At 42.7% G+C, this 22,181-nt stretch overlaps 1 long non-coding RNA gene across 2 annotated transcripts in view; it reads right to left on the bottom strand.

Annotated features, from left to right (window-relative positions):
* Positions 1–6,005: 6,005 nt before the first annotated feature.
* The window catches only part of LOC132664329 (uncharacterized), a 38,138-nt gene continuing 21,962 nt past the window's right edge, over positions 6,006–22,181 (bottom strand). The window contains exons 3-5 of one of the 2 annotated variants that reach the window (XR_013553483.2): positions 8,820–8,895; positions 7,936–7,978; positions 6,006–6,690 (exon numbers count right to left, since the gene is read on the bottom strand). This is a non-coding gene — a long non-coding RNA (uncharacterized LOC132664329). Of the gene's footprint in view, positions 6,691–7,935; positions 7,979–8,819; positions 8,896–16,780; positions 20,021–22,181 lie in introns of those variants that run through there. The other variant, XR_009603599.3, reaches the window with a different exon arrangement.

Here is a 22,181-nt window from a genome sequence, read left to right as displayed (position 1 = left end):
CCATTGGGAGAGTGCGTGGTTGGCACCCCCTTGTACTTTGCACCTCGCTTCTCCCACCCTAGTACTGGCTGTGGTTGGCCTCAAGTATTTTGCTCCGTATTTGGCAGTCTAGAGCCCACGTTTCCGTCTGGTGTCTGGAGAAGCTGTGGCCAAATCTGGAATGCATCAGGATGGGAGGGGGGTGCTTTGTTCTCTGCAGCTGCCAGATTCCCAGGGGCTGTCCGGGCCCCACTGCTATGGGTGCTGCAGCCTATGAAGCTGTTCCTCCTCTGGACAGGAAGGGTGGGAAATAGAAAGAGAGCTTTCACCAATGTGACCTAAAGGTAACCCCCAAAGGACACTGATAAGCTTTAAGAAATAACTTCTCTATTATTTTCTGTTTAGAAAAACAAATGCATGGTCATTTTACATGGAGTTAAAAAAGAAAAAGCAACTATAATTCCAAGCCCCAAAGTGATCCACTATTCCCACTGGCAGTCCCTTTTAGAGTTTCATCTTTCATCACAGGGCCCTAGTGATGCCAATGATGAAGATGAGAACGATGACCATCACGACAAATGTGTATCATTTCTCCACGTCAAACCCTAGGCTAATTGCTTTACATGCGTTTTCCAACATGAGCTAATCTATTGCTCATAACAACCCCACTGGGCCAGCAATTGTATCCTTATTTTGCAGGTAAAGACAAGAAGCGTGAGATGTGAAGTGACCTGCCAGGGTGACACAGCTGGGAAGGGGATTCAAACCCAAGCACACCTGTCCCCATGGTCTGAGTGCAAGAAGGTGGATTAGGAAAGGTCTCTTCCTTCTGGGCTCCCCCCTCTGGTTCCTTCCCTGTCCGTTTACAAAGAAAGCATTGAGTGAACATCAAACAACAGATCCTGTTTTGGAAGATTTTCCACCTCTTGGGTAGAAGAGACTCGCCAAACAAGAAGCGAATATCAGTCCCTCCATCCATCCCACTCCAGGTTCTGCACGGTGTTTATTGAGCTTGCTCACACCGTATAATTTACAAGTTTGAAGGAAAAACTTCTTGTATCCTTTCTGGGTTTGCATTTTGATGTTCTAGATTGTTTTGACCCTTTCTGGTGCTTCATGAAGTTGCGAGCTCCGTTGGAGAGAATTCTGCCCCCCCTCAGACCCAACGCTTATTCACATCAGACATTCCCCCTGGGTTTTTGAAGTCAGACACACTGGGTTACACTCTGCCGTCATAAGAAGAAACCGCCCTGTGTCCACATGTTTTAGGATTATGTAAAACAGAGCATGTGCGGATTCAAGATGGTTGCACATTCTTTGACGGTTCTTCTCTTTGGGGAAGTTGATTTCTCCTCCTCTTGAATCTGGGGGTGGCCTGTGACTGCTTGGACCAGTAGACTATGATGAGACTAGCTTTTATGGTTCTGAGATTAGCTTTTATGGGAACTGGCAGCCCCTGCATTGGTCCCTTAGAGCACTCTGTCCCAGGGTCCTGAGCTACGTAAGGGTGTTTCAATGACCCTGAAGTCACTGTGCTGTGCAGAAGTCCAGGTTGGCAACATGGAGAAAGGTCATCTCTCACACATTCCTGCCCCAGCCATTCAAGTCTCCCCAGATGAGACCATGGACACTGTGAGGCAGAAATGAGCTGTCCTTCTGTGTCTTTTCTGAATTCTGATCAGTAGAGTCTTGAGATAAAATACTAAGTTGTCTTAAGGCATTAAGTTTTTGCAGCAACAGATAACTGCAACATAACCACCTGCAAAATTTACAAAGCCACTGAAGATATTTTCATCCAGACAAGCCCAGGAAAGCAAAGGGGTGGTGTCTTGATTTCCTAGGGTTGTCATGATACCACAAACTGGGTGGTTTAAAAAAGAACTCATTGTCACATAGTTCTGGAGGCCAGAAGTCTACATCAAGGTGTCAGTAGGGCCTTGCTCCCTCTGAGACTCTGGGAAGAATCCTTCCTTGCCTCTTCTGGCTCTTGGTGGTGGCCACCAATCCTTGGGGTCCCTTGGCTTGAAGCAGCCTCACTCCCCTATCTTTTCTGTTGTCACATGGCATTCACCCTACGTGTGCCTCTCTTCTTCATGAAAAGATAGATTGTATTGGATTAAGGGCCCACCCTAAACCAGCGCGGCTTTATCTCACTTAAACTGATTATATCTATGAGGACTCTATTTCCAAATAAGGCCGCATTTTCAGGCACTAGGGGTCAGGACTTCTACATATTTTGGGATGGGGGTGGGGGGACACAATTCAACCCGTAACAGGAACTTTGGACAAGTGACAGGTCAGTTAGCTGCCAAATGGCTGTTCTCTTGGAGAACACGTTTCCCTCCAGTAGAGCTAAGTAGTTTGTTGTGTTCTATTCCAGTTTTAGTGTTTACTCTGGTTTGAAATTCAGGCATTCAACATTCTAGTGAGACATTTATTTATAACTTTAATTGGAAATGTTTCATGCATAGCCTTTAGGCATATTTATATTGGTAAGGTTAGGGGAAAAACCAGTCTGTGTTTTTACCTGTAACAGCATCTGATCTTAAAAAAAACTGAGCAACCAGATGAGAATAGGGGGACTCCCTCCAATTTTCTTTCTCTTCCGGTCTCTCCTAATCTCTGTCTCTGTCTCTCTGTCTCTCTCTCTGTCTCTCTCCCTTTCTCTCTCTCTGACACACACACACACACACACACACACACACTCAGTCACAGAGCTCAGAGAGAAATAAAGACAAACAAGAAATAAGGGCCAATCACAAAACTTTCACTTTGATGGGGACAGGTAGGAACAGCATGGCAGTCTAGGCATGAGGATAAGCAGGTACCAGAGAGCGTGGGACTGAGAGGCAGGCGGATGCCATTCATTCTGTTACTCATGCATTCACTCAACACCGCTGTATCAAGCTGTAGCGACAGCATGACGACTGTTAATCGAGTGCTACTCTGTGTACCCGGAACCATCAGAAGATAACTCCGGTCACTATCAGTAAGGGATTTTCAGTGGCCAGGAACATACAGGGAGGTGGGAGGTGAAGTGCAGAATGGTCTAGAGCAGAGATCCCATCAGAACAGTGAACTTGAGTCTCGGAGGAGATGGTGGCGAGTGGAGGGTGCGGATGGGGAAACAGACGGACTCATTGTCACTGTTGACAGTTTGTTTTACATGTTGGGATGGGTCCGTGCTGACTTCACACTTTAGTGGTCACGTTTACTGGTCCAGCAGTACTTAACCATTGGTGCCCAGCCACCTGAGTTTGAACCCCACCTTGGCCCCTTATTTGCTCTCTTAGTTTGCTGGGGCTGCCATAATAAAATGCCACAGACCGGGGGGCTTAAACAACGGAAATTAATTTTCTCACAACTTTGACCTCTTTTTGTGTCTAAATTTCCTCTTCTTATACAGACACCAGTCAGATTGCATTAGGGCCCATCTTTACAGCCTTGTTTTAACTTAATTATCTCTTTAAAAGGCCCTCTCTCCAAATTCAGTCACATTCTGAGGTACTGGGAGTTAGGGCTCCAGCATATAAACTGTTGGGGGGCACAATTCAGCACATAACACCTGCTGTCCAGTATTGGCAGGTTACTTTCTAAGACTTACCTTCTGTACAACTGGAAAGCTGTTAGTAACTAACATGTATGAAATGCTTTCTGTGTGTTTTAAAAACATTTTTTTTTTGATGTTTTGATTTTTTTTTTTTTTTTTTTTTTTTTTTTTTTGAGACAGAGAGAAAGCACGAGCTGGGGAGGGGCAGGGAGAGAGGGAGACAGGAACCGAAGCGGGCTCTGCGCTGAGAGCTGCGAGCCCAACGTGGGGCTTGAACTCATGAGCGATGAGATCATGACCTGAGCTGAAGTCAGATGCTTAGCTGAGTGAGCCACTAGGGCACCCTGCTTTCTGTGTTTTAAAAACTTTATATTTATCATCACATTTAATCCTCACAATAGCCATAAAGTTGGTATTGTTAGAATACCAAATAAAAATACAGGATGCCCAGGTGAATCAGATACAAAAATGAATAGTTTTTTTTGTAGTGTGTATATGTCCTATGCAGTATCTGAGACATACTTACATTAAAAGTTGTTATTTATTTGAAATATAAATTTAGTCAAATGTCCTATAATTTATCTGGCAACCTTAGCTCCTGGAGCCAGAATAGTAAGAAGGGTCAGGACTGTTGCCTTGGGAGAAGGCCCAATTGTCCTCTCTCCTCTCGCATTTGGAAACTCCCTTCTTACTGCGGCACCAAACTCAGGCTTCCTGGGAAGGCAGCCTAGACCAGTGTGGTTCTCGATTTTGGAAGGAATTTGCTTTCTGCCTCTCTCTTTAGTTTCTTCTTCTCTGTCACCGGCTGGTGTGGCCTGAATAAGCTTTTCCTTGCAGTGCGATAAGACTAAAGATTCAGATAGGAGCTTGGGGAAAAATGGCCAAGTGCTTGCTTTCCTGGTTTGATGCTACTGAGACCTACCTAGCATAGGAAAAAAGACTCCTCCATATGACCTAGCTGTGTTCATCTAAGTCCTTCACTCAGTTTTGAATGCAAATCTTCAGCCAAGAGCAAAGTGCTATTTGCCTTGCTTTGCTTTTCTTCATCTGGAGGCTTAGCTCTCCCTTGGGGACCTTGGGTGGAGGGTTAAGAAAAATTATTCAAAACTTAGCAATAAGCAAAAGGGTTATTACACAACCTTTTAATGTCGTCTAAGGCTGTGCTACTTAAAATGTGGTTTGCTGACTAGCACTGTCACCTGGGAACTTGCTAAAATGTGAAATTTCAGGCCAAGCCCAAGACCTACTGAACCAGAATTTCTGAGGGCAGGGCCCAGAAGTCTGTATTTGTATATAGTCTGGGAAGCACTGATCCAGAGAAGCTGGCCTGAGGGTCCTCTCTCTCTGGGAATGCAACATAGATTATACCACTGATTTGGGCTCAGACCTGGTGCAGTGCTAGTTAGATGGTGCTGATTTTATTTTCTGCCCAAGTGGACAGGACACTTGGGTGTGAACCAGTTTTGTATCTGGATGTGTAATCTTACTCTGCACTCCTGTTGTCTCATATTCTCTTCTGATCCAGCATCGTCATCCTCCCGGCTCCCTCAGTCATGGACTAAATAAAACCTTGACTTGCGCTTTCTTATCTATATGAAAATTAGGTTTTTAATATTTTGGGAATTATACTCTGACAGAAGGATAACTGAGAGAAGACAGGGCTCATGTCTTCTTCAGACTCCTGGCTGAATACTGTCATCACGCTGTCTCCATCAGGGTCTATTTATTACAAACAACAAAAGCCAATCCGAATTAGCACAGATAAGAAGGAATTCACTGGAAGCCTATCAGAGTCACAGGACTCAGTTACAGGAAAGACAGCCAGGCCTCCAGGGGACCGGAACACTGTCAGTCCCTTACGTTCTCTCACCCCAAATGCTCTCTGGTGTCTGAGTTTCTCTAGAAATCAGCACCACTCTCTGGCTTCATTCATTAGAGATTGCTTTCCCTGTTTACTTATCAGCCTGAAGATGGCTAGAAATGGATCTGAATGATCTTCCAGCACCAGAATCTGATTGGTCCCTGACAAACCAATGAATCGACTAGATTTCAGCACCATGCCCAAGTAGCTGGGGGAGGGGAAGGATCACACCTTCAGCTGCTCACTCACCAGAAGCTAAGGTTGGAGTAGATGTTCTACAAAGCGCCAATGGGCAGGGTGGCAGATTTATTTCTGATACTCTGCCCCTTAATAAGACTGTTTTAGAGACTCAGAGACAGAGAGAAGATGAAAGATGTGTTCTCCCCAGGATTTCCTGCCTCAGACCTGAGAGTGATCTTAGGACCAATTTGGCTCAACCCATCCCTGAGGCCTAACAAATAGGAAAGCCTCTCGGCTTCTTAAATGGGCAGAGTGAGGGCTGAAAAAAGAGAGGATGATTTTTAATTAAAACTCTTTGAAATGGAACCTAATAAAAACATCATTTTTAGGGGTTATACACTTAAGTTAACTGATCATTGAGAAAATTGCATCATATTGGCACGCATTTTCAGCCCAAATACTTACACTACAGTAACAATAGCTACTGTAACAAATAAATCTCTACATTTCATTGCCTTAGCACAATAAAGGTTTATTGCCCACAGCAGTATAAATATAAAGCAGGTATCCCTGATCAGTGGGTAGGAATCCTATGATTTGCTTAGGTCTTTAACAATTTCTGTCAGTAATGCTTTGTACATATTTTGTTAAATTTATAGGTACTGGATGGTTTTGACACTACTTTAAGAATTATCTTTCTTAAAATAATTTGTTTCCCAATATTTGTTGCCAGCATTTGGAAAGATAATTTCTTTTCTTAGACTGATCTTGGCATATTTATCTAGCAATCTGGCTAAATCCACTTAGTTACTTTAATAATTTATAGGTACATTCTTTTATATTTTATATGTATATGAATATATTGCCAAAAATACCTTTACGTCTAATTCTTATGCCCTTAGAATCTAAAGAACAGTCAGATAAGAATTATGGCAGAATATTAATGAACTAAATATTCTTCTTAGGATATTAGAAAAGGGCAGTGAAGTAAACTCAAAGAAAGTAGAAGAAAGCGGGGAGTCTGGGTGGCTCAGTCGGTTCTCTGTGCTGACGGTGTGGAGCCTGCTTGGGATTCTCTCTCTCCCTCTCTCTCTGCCACTCCCCTGCTTGTTCTCAGTCTCTAAAAATAAATAAATGAACTTGAAAAAAAAGTAGAAGGAAGGAAACAACAAAGATTAAAGCAGATAATGAACACATAATAAAGAATATCCACAAAACCAAAGATTTTTCAAAAGGCTAAAAAAATTAACACTCTCTGCAAAATTAATGAAAGAGAGAGAAAGAGGAGGCACAAGTTAACAATAGTAATTGACTTTCTGATGTAAATATGAAGATTGTGTAATGTAAAAATGTAAAAAATAGCTGCGTATATTAAAATTTTTTTAACGTTTATTTATTTTTGAGACAGAGAGAGACAGAGCATGAATGGGAGAGGGTCAGAAGGAGAGGGAGACACAGAATCCGAAACAGGCTCCAGGCTCTGAGCTGTCAGCACAGAGCCCGACACAGGACTCGAACCCACAGACCGCGAGATCATGACCTGAGCCGAAGTCAGACGCTTAACCAACTGAGCCACCCAGGAGGCCTGCTGCATATATTAAATGTAAAAAACATGATTACATATAATAAAAAGAAAATAGTCTTTTGAACAACTTAATGCCAACACACTGAAAAATTTAGATAAAATTGACAAACCTTAGAAAAATCACCAAAAGTGATTCAAAAGGAAATAGAAAATATGAATAGCTCTATAATAAATAAAAATACTCAAGCAATAGTATGAAATATCCCCACAAAAAGTTATCCAGCTCCAGGCAGTTTTGCTAAATGATATCAAACATTCAAGGAACAAATAATGTCATTTTTATAAAAAGTATTCCAGAATGTATGAGTGTAGCCCAATCTTAACAGCAGACTTGGCAATGATGGCACAAGAAATGCAAACTAAATCCAATGTCATATGCCTGTGTTTATGAACATAGGCACATTCTACACAAAAATATTAGCAAACTGAATTCAGCAACATAGCAATGTAATAATACATCATGAGTGAGCTGGAATTATCCCCAAAATGTAAACTTAGTTTTAACATTAGAAAGTCAATTACTATGATTCAATACATTAATAAATTAAAGGGAAGAAAATGATACAATTATCTCAACAGTTACAGAAAAATGTACTGTTAAAATTCAACATGTGTTCATGATATAAACTCTTAGCAACTAGGAAGAATTTTCAAAAGGAAGTAACTTCATTAACTTCAGAAAATCTGTAAAAGCACTCCAACAGCAAACAAACATCATAAGTAATGGAGAAGTATTGAAAATATTCTCTTTAATATCAGGAATAAGACTAGAGGGCTTACCATTCTTCCTTCACTTCTGTTTCATGTTGTAGTAGTGTCCTGGCTAGGTCAGTAAGGGGAAGGAAGAAGATCAGAGTGAAAGAGTCCTAAAAGTCGTAACAGAATTTAAAATAGTCTGCAGAGAAAACCCAAAGGCATCGGCAGATAAATTATTAGGCTCAATACAAAAGTTTAGCCAAGTGGCTGGATGAACAACTGACAAAAACAAGAAGAAGGACAACAAAAACAATTGAATGTATATCTATCGGGAAATACATTTAAAAAATGAAATTTAGAAAATCTAAGAGTATCCCAAAATAAGAGGTACTTAGTAATAACCCCTTCCCACCATAGACAAAACTTTTGTGGAAAATATAATAAAAATGTACTCAAAGATACTTAGAGGCCCTAAAAACGGATGTGGCTGTGGATATGAATATGCACACACACATACACCAACTTGGGTCTGGTTCATCCTGGCAGTGGGAGGGGCGGCAGGATACTCAAGCATGGCCATTGCAAATGTTACAAGTTTGCAAATAATGCTGAAGACTGGATGGAAGGACCGGCAAGCTCTTGACGTTCTTCCAGGGAGAGACTTGGACTCAGTGACCTTTGGGGGGAAGCCTCAAGAAGTTAAACACCTCATTTATACTGTGTTGTTTCAGGCTCTGAACTGTTCAAAGACCTTACGGAATATTAGGCAGCATCTAGGCTTTAAATTTGGCTGGAGGAAAGTGGCTTTCTTCTTTCTAATAGAGAAAGAAATGCTTAGTCTTGGACAAATACAAAATGATTTTGCAAGGGACGCTTTATGGTAATAACAGACCCTCAGCTTTATGGTGTGCTATAACAAGGCTGAATTACTCACAGCAAGATTCAAAACTTGAAGGCTTAGTCTTTACCTTTAATTACTGTCAGATGAGGCTTCATCAAACTTCAATTGCTTTACTTCAAGCCATCCATTGAAAAGAAATCATACTGCAGAAACAAAAAGGGGGCTGGCACAAGTACTAATTTAGTGAAATGTGACCATTGTCATGGGCAAACATAAGTCTGGTTAAGGTGCGCGTGAAAGTCCTCTGTGTCCTTGCATCCCTTTCCTGTGTAGAATTTATCAGCGTGTTATTATTGCCCATTGAAAATCAATGGGAAAGAAGCCAGGAGCCCAAAGCCCATTCAGACTAATCATCTCAGTGTGTTTAATCACAGGACTGTCAGCCTTAGTGTAGTCACAGTCAGTACAGGTGGTAAATGACATTTCAAAATGTTACTGTCAAGTCCTGCCTTCCCCCATCCTCTGTGGCTTGCTTCTGTCCACCGTTGAGATGATTTACCCCCCACCAGCAGGTTCAGCCCCACAGTAGTTTCTAGGAAAAGGATTGCAAATATGCCTACCATCACTTACTTCCCTTCCCAAGACAGACATCATTAATGGATCACTACCTTCATTTCTGTGAAGCCCAGATAGCTGCCGCCTTAGAATCCTTTTCAACTCAGGATTCCTGCAGCTATCCCCAACAGTCTGAAATGCAGGCAGGAATGCATTTGGCTTCTCTACTCTTGGACCAATTAGATGGAGAAGACCCTAAAGACAGCCAGCCTAGGACTGGCTCCACATGGAGTCACCCAGGCTGCTTTAGTCTGTCCTTGACTTTGTGTTCCTTTTCTTCTAACTGGGCTTTGCTGCATCCATCCATCCATCCATCCATCTATCCATCCATCCAACAAATACTGAGTGAGTGCCTCCTACAGATCAGATACTATTCTAAGCTCCAAAGAAACAGTATTTATATTATAATGGAACTTTTATTCTAGTGGTGGAGACAGATTATAAACAAACAAATGAAACGGATAGTAATAAATGCCAAGAAGAAAATTAGAGCAGGACAAGAGGATATACATATGTCAAAACGATTAAATTCACAGTTTGGATATGTGCAGTTTACTCTATTTCAATTATAGCTCAATAAACTTGAGGTGGGAGGTAAATTTAGAAGAAAAACAATGGTGGGTGACATGAAAAGGAGTGATATTTCAGACAGAATGGCCATGGCACTCCCCTCTCGAGCAGCAGTACACGAGCAGAGTCTGTGTGAAGTAAAGGAACGGCACAGGAAGATATCTGGGAAGGAGCATTCCGGGTTGTTCAGGATGATAGGAAATCATTTGATTAGTATTTCTTCTCAGTTTTAAGGTAAGTTTCAGAGAGGTTATAGGACTTGTCTGACTTGTAATGGTTAAAGTAACAGATAACCCCCCAAATCTCAGGGCTTTAACGTGATAGAAACACATGTTTTGCTCACTGGAAATCCAGAGCAAGTGTTCCTGACTGGCCTGGCCTTTCCTCCAAGCAGTGATTCAGAGGTCAAGCCCTAGCCTCTTAGAGTTTTACCTCTCGTTACCAAGGTCAATTCAAAGGCATGGCAGAATGGGGGACCGGGTGTGGGGAATTCTAATGTACCAGTTGAGATCCACTTCCACTCTATAGGACATTGGCAAGAATACGCACATGTGTGCACGCATGTGACCCATAATTAAAAGAATCAAGATTCTTTTTTTTCTTCGTTTTTCTTTAAAAAAAATTTTTTTTAATGTTTATTTTTGAGACAGAGAGAGACAGAGCATGAGCAGGGGAGGGGCAGAGAGAGAGAGAATGAGACACAGAATCCGAAGCAGGCTGCAGGCTCTGAGCTGTCATCACAGAGCCCAACGCGGGGCTTGAACCCACAAGCCGTGAGATCATGACCTGAGCCGAAGTCAGACGCTGAACCGACTGAGCCACCCAGGTGCCCGTTTTCCTTTTCTTTATATTTTCTTACCTTTCTTTGGTTTTCTGCTCTTTTTCTTTCTTTTCTCAGGTCTATTCCTTTGCGGGGCATTGTCTAAAAGACCTTGTGTGAAGGGAGTATCTTCCCAGACACTAGTGTGAGTGTGAAGGGTCAGGCTCCCCAAAGCCCATAAGGTGGGAGGACCTCAGAGGGTGGGCTGGGTCCCCGACCCCACCTCTAGGATTGCTTAACATTTACACCTTAGTAATCATACAGTCCCACATGTATATAACAAAAGCAGATTAACTCTGTTATAAGGTTTATTAAATTGTGATGATAAATTATCTTCCCAAATCCCCCATCTTCATGTTTGTTGCTCATAAATTCATCTACTCACACACACCAAGAATTGGGAAACCTTGTTTTCTGTCCTGCCTTCCATCTATTCATACATCCATAAGTTATTTTTCATTTAGCAAATATGTATTAAGAAACTGCTATGTGCTCTGTTAGGATTATGAAAATAAAACCATAATATAAAATGAGATAAAATGTGGGTTTAGAACAAGATGCATTGAACTTCTGAATCCTCTATGAGTGTGTCATGTGTTAACGTGTCTTCTCTTTTATACGCAAAGATGAGACCCCAGCCTTCCATCAGTGATAGATGTACTTGAGCTGCCTTCTGGGCATGGCATGGGTGTTCTAAACCATCCATTCCAAATTCCAGGCTCTTTGTGGTCCTAGATACATGCAGTGACTGTACTCTGAGACTCCATTCACTCACATACTCCAGGCTTGAGTCTCCACATAGAGGTTCTGGTGACTTTCAATGTATTTAAATGTTAGGGTTGTCTTTTTTTTATTCTCTGAAAAGTACCTGAAGTAACTTTCTTTTAACTATTATGGTCAACTGCTTGTGCATTGATTTTCCAACTAGTGTCTGCATTGAACACTGAAAATAGCCCCTTAATTGCCACAAAGCCAAGCTATATTGGGAGAAGCCTGTCCATTGGGGTGCAGCAGATGCTGGGCAGAAGGACCCCGGGCGCAGGTCCAGTGTGGCAGGCAGACCCTTGGCACATGGAGGACTAAGCTCAGACAATGGGGGAAGCAGCACACTTGGTGCATGATCCAAACACAGGGAAAGGAAGTCTGGGAGCAGAGAACACCCGGAAACAGGCAGGTGGTACGGCAGGCAGAGGCCAAGCTGAGCTGCCAGGGCAGGAAGCAGGCTTTCAGATGATGGCAAAAGAACAGCTCACATCGGGAGACAGATGAGGGCAAGGATAACGAGCGTTGACTCTGGAGGTCCAGAGCCCTAAGTTCAAATCTTGATCTAGTCATTAGGTAACTGTGGAGGACACTGCTGGCTGAATCCATGCTGATTCTCTTCTTGCTGCACACTCGTCCTTTGGGGTTCGTTGTGGCACAGGACTGTGTTCTTGCCAAAGTACCGTGAGCGGAAGTGGATCCCAACTGGTACGTTAAAATTCCCCACAATGCCGTGCCTCTGAATTGACCTTGGTAACGAGAGGTAAAACTCTAAGAGGCTAGGGCTTGACCTCTGAATCACTGCTTGGAGGAAAGGCCAGGCCAGTCAGGAACACTTGCTCTGGATTTCCAGTGAGCAAAACATGTGTTTCTATCATGTTAAAGCCCTGAGATTTGGGGGGTTATCTGTTACTTTAACCATTACAAGTCAGACAAGTCCTATAACCTCTCTGAAACTTACCTTAAAACTGAGAAGAAATACTAATCAAATGATTTCCTATCATCCTGAACAACCCGGAATGCTCCTTCCCAGATATCTTCCTGTGCCGTTCCTTTACTTCACACAGACTCTGCTCGTGTATTGCTGCTCGAGAGGGAAGGCCATGTCCACTAAGCACACGCGCACTGGCCTGTGGCTGGTGAGCTGTGGCAGCTCCTCCCTCTCTGTGCCCCAGTCCCCACAGCTTGCACGTGCATCTGGAGGGGCTGTTGAGGAGAATAAAGAAGATGTGGGCCTGTGCATCTCCAGAAGGGTCTCAGTGAGACCATCCCACTTGCCATCTCTGTCCAGCCCTCCCTCCACGCTGCCGCCGAAGCAATTTTCTTGGAACGCAAACCCAGTTGATCATTTTCCTCTTAGTGCCCTGCCTCTCCCCCTCTGTACGGTAAAGGCCAGACTCCTTATCATGGTTTATAAAGCCTTCATGGCCTGGCTCCTCCTACTTTCCAAGTCTAATCTGCCATTCTGTCAAATACAGCTTTGCTTCCAACCATTCAAAATTACACAAAACTCTCCCTGAAAGCGTGGTTTCACATTAACCCAGGCCTCTTTATGCACTATCGCTCTTGCCTGGAGTTTCTTCCCCTATATTGTCCATTCAGTGAACATCTAGGCATTCTTAAAGACTAGGTTCAAATAGACCGGCATTGTGCAGAACTTCTCAAACCCTCATGCTCACAGGCTGTCTCCACAGCAGGCCTATCTCACTGTGTACATGGGCCTCCATATAGCAACAGCCACCCTGTGTGTCATTCGTTGACTTGTCTCTCTCCCAGGCTGGTGGCTACCTGATCAGACTCCTCTGGAAACCCCAGCACACGCTCAGTGCCACTGTTTGCTGAATAAGTCTGAGTTGCTTAGAATTGCACAGTGCCGGGTTGATGCATAGTGAGTTCAGTATTGTTTCCGTAATGTTATGGCCTGTGTTCCCCAGAGAAGATATGTTGAAGTCCTAGCTCCCAGTACTTCAGAATGTAATTTTATTTGGAAATAAGGCTGTTGCAGAGGTAAAGAGTTAAGATGAAGTCATCCTGGATGAGGGTGGGCCCCTAATCCAGTATGATTGGTCTCCTTTAAGAAGAGGAGAAACGACACAGAGATGGACACGCACAGGGCCATTCAGCTCTGCACAGGAGGCAGAGCCTGGAGTGATGTATCAGCAGGCGAAGCACAGCAAGGATTCCTGGGAACAGCAGAAGCTGGAAGAGGCAAAGAAGGATTCTTCTCTAGAGCCACTGGGGAGAACGTGGTCCTGCTAACACCTTGATTACAGACTTCTAGCCTCAGAACTGTGAGGCAAATTTCTGTTATTTTAAGATACTTCATTTGTGATACTCTTAGGGTAGCCCTGCAGGACAAATACACTTTCCATCAGGCCATATGATCACTCCCGGTCCTCACATTTCAAGATGACTGCTGATTGTTTCCCTGTCTTTGCAAAGGATGATACCAAGGTCAGTATGCAGAGGGCATAAGGACCGTGAAACTCATAAAGCTTCAAGGGCCCCTCATTGATGAGGCCCATTCCAAAGGCATAGGAGGGTCTCCAGCTTTGTGTTCACATGAGTATAAGTTTTTGTAAAGATTTGAAAATAGTATTTTAACCACAATCTGTTAAGGCACGTCTTTTTCCTCTCCCCTTGGGTCAGGTGACTTTAACATGGCTGTGAACTGTTTGGGATCCTGCAAAGGGGATGTAAACTTGGAGATAACTGAGTTTGGCTTAGTGGGATATATTTATGTGGTTTTCAGGCGCCTGCACGTGGAGTCAAGTTAGTGTTAGCTCTCCCGCTGTAGAAGGCTTTCCAAAATTCTCCTCCCACTCACTGCGGCGACTCAGTAAAGTGACACTGGGTGCAGGGCCAGAGGCTGTGCCCCATTATGCATGTGCCCCTCAGCACCCACTCTGGAACTAGGGGGAAGTGAAAAGACACAAGGTTCCAAGTGCATCCAGATGCAAATCTGTGAAACATTCTTTGAACCACCAGATGTGTCAAACCGTAATTGGAGAATTTTGTGCTCATCAACTCTGTCAGAATGGAAGCTCCCTTCTGTCAGAAATATATTTTAGTAATGTAGCATGTACACTGATAAACACTCCTTACATTCTCTTATATCATGAAGGGAAGTCTCATAAAATAGAATTTCATCTGAATCCTTGTGTTTATAGGGCACACACCTGTAACAGTAGTACAAACACTAAGCTCATTCTGAATTCAAAGCTGTATGTTTTCTGCATGCATAACAGATCACGTTTTTGTGAATCTGATATACCTTGTTCCGATGAAGGCTGGTGGATGCAGACAAAGCAGCGTGCAAGCGACAGCCTGATGAAACAAGTGTTTCCCTGAACAAAAGTCCTATATGTATTCATCTTGGAATCATTGTGTAGCGTAAGAGTAATTTATTGTATTATGGGACTCAATGCAATAGAATAACTTATGAAGCTGCAAGTAACTTTCCTAACCATTAATGAATAATGCAAAACAATTTTTTTTATAAAAGAAAGACTGAATTTTGTTTTCTCTTTAGAAAAATTATACAATTGTTATTGCATGAAGAGTTAATCAGAGCATATGGAGCCAAAAACTCTGTGGGAAGAATGTATTATAGAGATGTGTCAGGCAATTATTTAATAAGAATGTGATATTTATGAGTTCTGTGATCCTGGTAGGATTAGTCAACTTTGTTATATTTGAAATTTGTTGTATGTTCTTCTCAGTCTAAAGAAATATTCACTTTTGTATCAAATTTTATATTCCTCCTTTTGTATTTTTTTTCTTAAAGAAGACCCTCCTCCCCTCCCCCCAGATTATATGTGTTAAGCCCTATATAATCAGAAACTGGCCGTGTTAACACATAATGATGATCGACATGACTTGTTCATTGTTTTTTTGAAAGCCAACTGCAGGCAGGGCAACGTGGTAGGGACTATAATTATGGTATAAAGTGGGAAGAGCCCTTGGTTGGAGTTAAGGGTCCAGAAAGAGAAAGAGAGAGGGAGAGAGAGAGAGAGAGAGAGAGAGGAAGAGAGAGACAGCCATATGAGATTAGGCAAAAACCTTCCCCTCTTTAAAACTTGATTTCATCTTTAGTGAAATAAGGAATTTGGATTAAATAAGTCCTAAAGTTCACCTTCACTTGATAATTTTATGAACGTGCATTTCAGAGTCAGCCCAAGCCTTGATATTATTTATAAATAATATTATCACTACCTAGTTGTTTCTGCTCTCCAGGAGTTTATGATCCAGTGAGCCAAGACTGGCCTTTGGTTTGCTGTGACAGGCAATGTTTTCTGGGAGTTCTTTTCCTTTGTGTCACAGGTTGATTTACATCTTGGGCCAAATGAACTCCAATTCTGATTGCTGAAGTTTTGAAGCTGTGCCTGGGCATGTTCTCATGAGGATGCTGTTCCTATTTCGGCAGGAGTTACCATATCTAATAGCTGAGTTACTCTCTTGGTCTCATTGATCCTCTGACAAGACCTGTGAGGGCATGTACTCCTGCCTGGCAGTTTGGGGCATGATTCCATGACTTTGTTTTCTTGGACCCTAACATCTAATAGAACATTCTGTTTGATGTTTTGACTGTTCTGAGGGCATCCTCTAGGTTGTTGGGAATGATTTCTGCTACAGGGATAATGCTTATTGTCACATGGGATACTGACATGACATTGCTCTGTAGTTCTTTTTGCTAAGGAACCACTGTCCATATAAATGTCAAAAATGAAATTTCCATCAACCAGCTACTGTTCATTCTGTATTAGAAAATGAGCAGTGTGTGCTTCAGGTGACACTTCTGTTTTTATTCCCATGCCTAAGTTAACCATGGCTGTTTTTATTCATTATTCATCTATGGATTTGATTTATATCCCTTCTTTTTCCAACGTAAGGATTTGAATTAGATTTCTGAATTCAATAGGGAATTCTGGCCATATCAAGATGCCATTTTTGAACATGGCAAGCTCATAATTGTATTTGGGTTTGAGTCTGATTTCCAAAGATAGCTTTAAAAGGTGTCAACAGCTCTTAATAAGGTCACTTACATAAGCAGGTAATTAGTTTAAGAACAGAATGTCAACATTGATAAAAGCTGCTAATTTGGTTATTTTTAAAGATGTTTCTGCTGTGGAAGAATACCTTTTAAGTAAGAACTCTTGTTTGCTATGACTGTTTTTGAAGATTACATGCAAGTCAGTTAAATGATTCATTCACTAATTCCCTCAATAAATATTTGCTAAGGCACTGGATGAGAAGCTGCTGACCACTCGCAGAGATGATGCAGCTCCACAGACTGAGAGTTAGTATGAAGAAGATGGAAGTTACAGGTCAACTTGACCCAGAAAAGGAAATCCTGCCTTTGAAGTTCCACCCAAAGATGGGACATTGATAGATGGTGTTGATCTATGCTGGCTTGGCAGACAGAGGGGGGAAGAAAAGGCTCAACACCAGCATGGTCCTTTGGGGGAACCAGAGACATTGGCTCTATTTAATAAAGAAAGTGGTCATTTGGTTGCTGCTAGAGACAAAAAGCCAACCATAGGATAAGTCACAAAAGCAATAAAAACAGAAGTTGCATGGAGCAAATAGCACAAACAATGTGGTCATATATCAGTCTCTTTAGATGGGTAATAATCACTATATAGATGGGTCAAATAATTAGCATTAATGCAACCACAGTTCTAGACTATGTGGAAAGTGTCTTGAACATTTCACTAATTAATTCAATCAGTCATTCAAACAATGAATTTTTATTGAGGCTATGCGCTAGGCCTCTGCTAGTAGGTGATGGAGAATCAGAGATGAATAAACTGTATGGAGTGCAGTGTAAGGAGACAGATAAGTAAACCAACACTACGATATAGTTTGAAAAGTGCAATGACAGAGTACTTGAAAAGCACCCAATTCACTCGTGAAGGAGTGGTGAGCGAGGGACGCTAGGAGAGAAAGCATGGCCAAAACCATTGGTAGGTTACGCAACTACCATTTCCCCCACTCATCCTTGCCAATAGAACCTTTTGCTCTATATAAGGCAGAATGCATTCAAAGAAGAGGGCTTTCCGCCTGGTCACGGGGAAACCACAGCAACCCTTTTCCCTTTGCCAGTGATTGCTCTAGGGTAAGTTGGTAACCTAGACCTACTGGTCCCAATGGTAATGGGACCAGTAGGAAAGTCTGCTGGGAAATATTTTCTTCTCTGATAAAAAAGATGTCCCAGGGGAAGCCTTCATTTCTTTCTGCCTTTAGATGTGGCTTTGTGTGGATCTGATGTTTGGAGTCAAGGCATGCATTTTGAGACCATCTGGGGAAAGCCAAGACAAAGAGAAGGCAGCCTGCAGCTCAGATATCATCAGGCTGCTCAATTAGCTAGCTCTGGAATTGCCTGCTGTGCACTTCTTTCTAGGGAGGTAATAAACCTCTATATAATGCTGTATTACATTTCCAGTTTGATGTTTTGTTAGTTGAAGCTGGAAACATCTCAATTGATACAAGAGTCTTCCGGAAGGAAGTTCTGAGCTGAGTCTTGAAGAATGTGTAAGACTTAATCAGACAAAGAACCGAGTGAGGCAGGTACAAAAGGCACTGAGCCAGACAGACACATCTGGGGAACCACAGTACTTCAGTACGGCTATGGCAAAAGGTGGGGCTGGAGAGAAATGTGTGTGTGCCATGAGAAGAACCTTAAATGTATCCTGAAATAACCCCAGAGGCACTGCACTGAAGATGTCTCTTAGATTTGCATTTCATAGAGATGATTCTGGTGGCCATAAAGGGGACGGAATAGGGGGCTTGGGATGAGACAGACAGCAGGTAGGCTAATCCTGATGAGAAACGAAAAGGGTGGTGAAGTGGGGAGATGTTAGGAAGGCAGGCTCCACAGGACTTGAAGCCTGACTGAATGTGGGGGAAGACACAGTGAGGTGGGAAGGCCAATTCCTGAGTTTCCGGTGGGTGTCTAGGCAGGTAGAAGTTTTTGCAACTGAGCTAGGAAATGAATAAGGTGGTTCTGAGGCTGGGGGAAACAGTTGGTATGTGTGTGATGGGTTGAATGGGCATGGGGATAATAAGTTCAACTTGAACACATCCATTTGAGAATTCTGAAGGACAAGCAGGTGGGGATTTCTAGTGGGCAGCTTTATATGTAGGACTAAAGCCAAGGGCTCTGAGAAGAGGTCTTGCCTGGAGAGATCTGAGGATCCTCTGCACAAAGATGCTGTTGAAACCTTGTGAGTGGGTGTACAACACGTAGACTGAGATGAGAAGTTTCTCTGGAAATGCCCACACTTGAGAAGCAAGAAAGAGGAAAAAGGTAAGAAAAAGTGGGACAAAGGAGGCAAAGAAGCATCAACCAGAGAAACAGGAGAAAATGGTACAATGGAAGCAAAGGAAGGTTATTTCCAGAAAAGAGAAGGGGCAATATTGTCAGATTCCAGAGAAATGTCAAGTCAGATGGACTCTGAGAATCCAGGTGTTTTACAGAAGGGAACTCGTAACCAGAGGAATGGTGGGGATAGGAATGAGTTTGTGCTATGGTAGGAGAAGCAAAGGAAGGTAAGGAAATGGAGACAGATGTATACATCATGGGTTCTTAAACTTCACAGCACATTGGAATTTGCTGGAACTCAGCCCCAGGGAGTATAATTTAATTGGTTTGGGGGAGTCCCCTAACCATGAGGGGCACCAAAATTCCCCCAGGTAATTCTACTACGCGTCAAATTAGAGAAGTCCTGCCCCCAACTACACTGTGGGAACTCAGCTGAGTGGGAGGAGGGCTCACGGCCCAGAGAGGCAGGCTAGAGGATGGTAACTCCTCAGAGAGACAGAAGAGGCTGAGATGGAGACACAAAGCACTGAACTTTTGCTGGGGGAACGCAGCAGGTCTTCCATGAGGAAGAAGATGCTATAAAGATGTGAAGGGGGTGTGTACCGTCCGGGAGAAGAAGTCGAGGGAGACACCTGTATGCTGGTTTCTCTTGTTGGAGTTCCTCATGGGCCACGGAGTTCATTTGTATGACGGATTTACCGTTGGTTGTTTTCTTGTGTATGCCTATCCTTCCTGCTATACTGCAAGCTCATCTGTTTGGCTCACCATTGGATCTCCAGCAGCAGATCTATTGCCTGGACTCTAGTAGGTGCTCATTAGATATTTGTTGAATGAATGAGTGGCTTATTTATCTCCCTTGGTGTGCTCAGCAGTGATCACTAGGATGCTCAGAAATATGTCAAAAGAAGTGAGAAGCCAGAGGCCTGCCACGGACATCACATGACACCCAACTTCTAATTTGATTCATCAACACCACAGAGCCTAGAAACTGAAAATTAAGACCAGTGACCAATGTGCGGCCCAAACCCCATTACTGCCTGTGGACTGACCTTGGGCAGGATGGTCACCTGGGCAACCTTACTGGAGAAATAAAGGAGAGGTGGAGTGGGAAGGAGTTGTTTGGGAATGTGAAAGAAGCAAGGAGAATTTCAAATGTATGCCTCACAGAGGCATTTGCAAACAGGTCTTCCTTTTTTTTCTTTTTGTTTGCTGAACTGACCGGCTGGCTCATATTATCCTACAAGAAGCAGAAAGAAGTAAATTAACAAAATTCAGTGTCTCTGTTCCCTTTATGGGGCTAGCATGTGCCTTTTAGTGGGTTGTTTGAAGTTGCTGATCTGTCTCTTACCAATAGGTTTCATGAGGGCAAGTAATTTTGTCTGGCTTATTCTCTGATGTATCCACAGCCCTTAAATCAGCATCAGCCCACAGTAACTATTTACTGAATGAATGAATGGACATTCACATTGTGCCCTGGCTTTTATTTCAGGCCTGCGGGTTCGCTGCTTTGAAATCGTGCACTGCTCCACCTCCCAGTCTAGAACTTAACCATCACCCACTCCATCATGAAACTAACTAGGACTCTGTAAGGAAGGGATTTTGTTTAATCATCCTTGGTACCTATCACTGTCCTGAGCCCGTAAGAGAATTCGTTCATTCAAAAAATATTGGCTACTCGTCTTGCTAATTCCAGGTACTGAGGTAGGCCCCATTGATACCATGTTAAACAAGATCCAGTTTCTCACCTCAAGGGTTTACCATCCTGGGAGGAGGAAAACCTACAGGCAAATAAACCAGTGAGCAGTGCTACAGTGGGGTCTGTACAAAGAGCAAGAGGAGGGCACACAATGGAGAACTTCCATCTTCCTGGGGCTAGGGTACGGATGGTTTGCAAGGTTGGTCAGGGAAGGCTCCTCAGAGTGGCTTCTGGCTGAGTAGGGACATGGGAGGGTATGTAGGTTGGTAGGCATGGATATAGAGTGAAAGAGGGAAGGTGGTGGTCATGGGAGAAGTGTGTTAGGCTGAGAGAAGAGTGTGACCATGAAAACAAGGAGACGAGGGGCACCAGGTGGCTTGGTTGGTTAAACGTCCGACTCTTGATTTCAGCTCAGATCATGATCTCATGGTTTGTGAGATCGAGCCCCACATTGGGCTCCGTGTTAATGGCTTGGAGCCTGCTTGGGATTCTCTCTCTCCCTTTCTCTTTGCCTCTCCCCTGCTTGTTCTCTTTCCCTCTCTCAATAAATAAATAAACATTTACAAGAAAAAGAAAACAAGGAGACATGAGAAAGTGGAGAGGGGTGTGGCTCAGGGCTAGGGTTGTCTATCAAGACATGGAAAATAAATCAACGATTTATTATAATCAGAACCTGGGTCTCAGACTTAGCTAGAATGGCTGAAGGCAGACAAAGTAGTCTTTTCTGTTTGTGGATGGAGGGACCCCAGTCCCAGTGCCCAGATCCCAATGAGTAAGATCTCTGCTGAAGCCTGGGCTTTGCTTTCTTTGTTTGCAATTGATTACTGTGGTTGTGAAGATCTCATTTTTCTCCACTCCAAATCCTGCATCTCTTGTCTGAGACTGATCTATGTGATTACACCCTTCTTTTCATATTGATCTGGTTTTATGGCACGAGATACTTTCAAATGATAAAACTTGTTTTCTTTGAGATAAAAAGGGTAGGAAAAGAAATTGACTATAGTGTTTGTAGAAGGATAAAGGAAATAAACATTTTTGGATAAACATGGACATTTTAAGCCCCAAACTGTGATCTATTATGGACATTTATATCCAAAAGGCAACCCTGTACACAGCAGTGAACAGAAAATGTTCAGGCTGCAAATAGGAAATGCTTCAAGGAAAACATTCTTCTTTTAAAATAAATCCAAAACAAAGATAATTGAAACTAAACCCCATCCCTAATTTGTACTAAAAACCATGTGGCCAAAGTGTACAATTTATAAATGAAATTATCCTTGGCTTCTTGAACTGTCATGATTGGCTTCATCAATGAAAGGAGGAAATAGAAGGAAGGACCTTTATCTTAGGATGTATTTCCTCTCTGAATGGGGCTCCTGTTTAATTGGTTTTTCTCTGTTTTTTTTTTTTTTTTTCCCCCCTGTGGGCAGAAATAGAGAAGAGGTTGAAGGATGGACCAGTCAAGGCAGATACCCCAGACTCCTCTCTTTAAACCAAAGAAAAAAAGTAGAAGGTATATTGACATTTTGTTTTAAATTTTCTAACTTGGCTCAAGTCATTTAACTTTCTTCACAATGCTATCTATACCAGAGAAACGTATATCCTGTATTTCTTGTCGGGAAAGAGAAAACAATTCTTCAAATGCTTGATAATGTGGCGGGCAAGAAGTACATGGACATAATGTGGTATGAACTGAAAGGCT

Source organism: Panthera onca, chromosome F2 (genome assembly GCF_046562875.1).
Source record: "Panthera onca isolate mPanOnc1 chromosome F2, mPanOnc1 haplotype 2, whole genome shotgun sequence".
In the NCBI taxonomy this organism is placed as follows: Eukaryota; Metazoa; Chordata; class Mammalia; order Carnivora; family Felidae; genus Panthera; species Panthera onca.
The sequence above is the reverse complement of the archived record's forward strand: the minus strand, read 5'-3'. Positions and strand labels throughout refer to the sequence as shown.